Here is a 3,792-nt window from a genome sequence, read left to right as displayed (position 1 = left end):
AATATCTTTTTCTATTACCATATTTCACCTAGCATGATATTCTCTGCATCCATCCATATTGTCACAACTGACAAGATACTATTAGTTTTTCATCTGCATTTTTAATACTACTTAAATGTAAGGATAAAGCTTAGTATGAAAGCAAAATAGACTTGCTTATTAGATCCCAAATGAAGTTGATCTTCCCAAGTGAGCATGATATGAATGTCAGGACAACTTTCCCACCCTACAGTGTATACTGCTCCAGGAGGGTCAGCAGAAAAGGCCTGCATGCTATGGGAAGTTCTCTACCAAAACAAGGGTGTAGATGTGAAAAATGTTGCCAGTTATTCTTCTCAAATTGAACATTTATATAAGGAACTGAAAATAGCCAGAAGGGCCAATACAGTATTGCTACCCCACCTGAAAGCCACCACCAAGTGATAGAAGATTCAGTTCCTGCCCCTAAGAGGTCAAAACTCACCATCATCAGCATCTCTTCCTTTATTTGAAGTCACTCCTACTAGAAAATACCCATGGCCTATTGGAAGGTCTCTTGCGGAGTCCTGAATAATAAAGCCCTTAAAAATATCAATTCACTACAAACTCATGAAACTGAAGTGCTGTGGAAATTTGCCATTATGCCACTGTTCTCCATCCAGCATAATACATACAGCATTGTATTTTTCTGATAACTCAATGAATTAAAAAGGCAGCAGTCTCAAAAAAGGATTGACATATAAAATGAAACCCTTGAGTACTCATGCTTTTTTTTGTCACTACTCAATAACACCAGATATTTATTGAAATTTTAGACTCTAACTCATCATATCCACAAAATATTCTTTATTTTGTTTTGTTTTGTTGATGTTAAAGAACATGTTAATACACACTTCCTCTGATTTTGTATTTTTTTCCCTTATTTTGAGATTATCTTGACATCATCAAGAAACAGTAAACAACTTGTTTCTACTGAGTATTTGGGTAGTACAGAACAACAATCCTTGAGTGTATTTAAATTTGGTGAGAAAAGTATAATTATTTAATCATCTGAGAATAATTCTTAGAGAAGGAAAGGCTACCAAAGACCAAAAAAAAAAAAAAAGAAAAGGAAATTACATGTGTTCATCATTTTGCTCTTTCTACACTTTTTATTCTCATTTCCCAGGTAGAATCCACAATTCCATTGATTGATAGTTATCATTGGCTATGAAGACGTGAGAACTAGCTGTCATCCTGGCAGATTTCACAAAATGACTTTCTAGAAAACTCAAGCATTTCAAATTACATGAATTTTATGCTCTATATTGATTTGAGGTATTATAAGTATTGCACAAAGAGGAAAGCACAAAACTATAAATTATGGTGGATTTTAAGAAGAGAACATTTTACCACATGAACGTGAATCTGCTTGGTCTTTGAACCATAGACAAGTGGATTGAGAAATGCAGGGACCAGTAAGTAAAAGAGGATGTGGATGTAAGGGAGGATGTGAGAACCAAACCTATGTGCAAAGAAGGAGAAGGCGGCAAGGAGATAGAGCTGGAGGAAGACACAGATAGGAGCAATGTAAGTATTGAATGCTTTCAACCTAGCCTCCTTCTGAGGCAAACGAAAAACTGTGATAAATATCTGCATAGGACAATGTAATGAATGTAAGGTCAAACCCTCCAACAGTGAAAGTCACAAACAAACCACAGATTGTATTGACTCTGACATCTGCAGCCAGTTTCACAATGGCCATATGCTCACAGTAGGAGCAGGAAATAACTGTTGTATGGTAAAATTGAAATCACCACTTAATCAATACTAGGGATGGGATTACAAGAATGGCAGCCCTGAGTGTTACCAAAGTTGCTATTTGGATAACTACCTGGTGGGTGAAGATGGCAGCATGTCTCAGTGGATAACAAATGGCCACATAGCAGTCCAGGACCATGGCCAGGAGGATGCCTGACTCTATGCACTCAAATGTGTGGATGAAGCACATTTGAAGCAGGCAGGAGTCAAAATAAATCTCTGGTACATGAAACCAGAAGATTCAAAGCATCTTGGGCACAATGCTGGTGCTAAGAACAATAACTGTGACTCCTAGAGTGCCTAGGAAAATGTACATGGGCTGATGGAGGTTGTGTTCTGTTTTGATAATGATCAGAAGCAAGGAGGTTCTGGTCATTGCAATGAGATATGTGACAAAGAATGGGATCCCAATCCAGCACTGCATAGACTCTAGGCCTGGGATCCCTTTTAGTGTCAACACAGAAGACATGAAGACTGTAATGCTGGAAATGGACATAGTGTCCTTGGGTCTTTTGATGTAAACAAAAGAAATTAGTCAGTGCTTTTGACTATCCGTTTTTATGCCAAGATTTCATATTGTCGAATTATGGCTGAACTCTGAGATCATATCACCCATCTCATTCATATTACTAAAGGGAAAAAAACAGATTCATAAGCCACATCACTGTTCAAGAAGGGCATCCACAAACACTGTACCACAGTAAGACATTGTGTTCATGGTCAGCCAATTGCAGTAGAACCAGCCAAATCACATGAGTAACGGAATAAACTGCTGACCAGTCTGTTATTTCCTTTCCAGACCTGTGGGGACAAAAGTTAGACTTGTTTATTTTGCTTGTAAATTGTATTTTAATCAGAATTTGATGAATCCCTCCATAGAGTATCCTTTAGCTACTGCTCAAGCACTCTGTTAATTCTTAATTTTCCATAAATCAGATACAATCAGTTTGGACCAGTAAGTTCTCAGACTCTGACGCATAATTCAATGTAAAAGGCTCCTCCTGAAAGAAAATAGAGAAAAAGATACATTTGTCATCAATGAGAATAATATACTTACATATGTATGTATGTTATTTCTTCTGTATAAGACTGGATGACTTTTCAAAAAAATGTAAAATAAGAGCAAGAAAAGATCATTCAAATGAGTATATTTTTGGCAACCCTGGGTCAAAGTTTCTTGGTTTGCCTATATCTTGCCTATATTTATTCACCTGAAATCTTTAAAATGGTTATATTCTCAAAATAGTTGCAATTCTGAAATGCACATTAGTACAGAAGGAGGAATCTCTAGGATTTAAGAAAAGCAGCAGCAGAAATAACAGAGATGGGGAGACTCATTCTTGATAACTACTGGATATGGGAAAATGAGTATGTGGGTAACTTGGCCAAATTGAGGCTAATTTCTTGGGTTTACAGTGGTTATAACCCCCATGATAATGAGATTAGTCCAATTTGGGCTCAATAATTCTTAATGAAATATTAATAATTTGGAAGATGAATAATTTTTTAAGCTCAAGGATAAGAGATTAGATTAGTAAGAAAATAAACAATGAAAGAACAGAGTTCTTTTGACTCTATAGGAGTCAAATATAGAACTAGTTACTTTATATCAGCAAGTTCTATCAGTTAACAGGATACTGAACTATCAACATTATTCAATGTTAGCAAACATACCAGAAATGCAGGGACAGCTATGATTTATGTTGATAAAATGAAGTCAGCTAGGCCATTTCATGACAGGAACCCTGTATCAGCTAACATGCAGTTAGAATTGACTCAGTCAGTGAATAGAATTCAGTTCAGTTCAGTTCAGTCGCTCAGTCGTTTCTGACTCCTTGCGACCCCATGAATCACAGCACGCCAGGCCTCCCTGTCCATCACCAACTCCTGGAGTTCACTCAAACTCATGTCCACCGAGTATATTTGGCATGTTTGACCCCTAATGCTTAATTCAGTGACTCTCTGATCCATAGATGGCTGACTCCTTCTAATAAGGGCAAAGTTTTTCTTCAG

The 3,792-nt window shown here is 37.0% G+C and overlaps 1 pseudogene; it reads right to left on the bottom strand.

Annotated features, from left to right (window-relative positions):
• Positions 1 to 1,332: 1,332 nt before the first annotated feature.
• On the bottom strand, positions 1,333 to 2,275 carry LOC129553617 (olfactory receptor 52A1-like; annotated as a pseudogene).
• Between the last annotated feature and the right edge of the window lie 1,517 nt (positions 2,276 to 3,792).

Source organism: Moschus berezovskii, chromosome 14 (assembly GCF_049115385.1).
Source record: "Moschus berezovskii isolate FMDL1 chromosome 14, NW_MosBer_1.0, whole genome shotgun sequence".
NCBI lineage: Eukaryota > Metazoa > Chordata > Mammalia > Artiodactyla > Moschidae > Moschus > Moschus berezovskii.
This window is presented reverse-complemented; position numbering and strand designations above follow the sequence as displayed.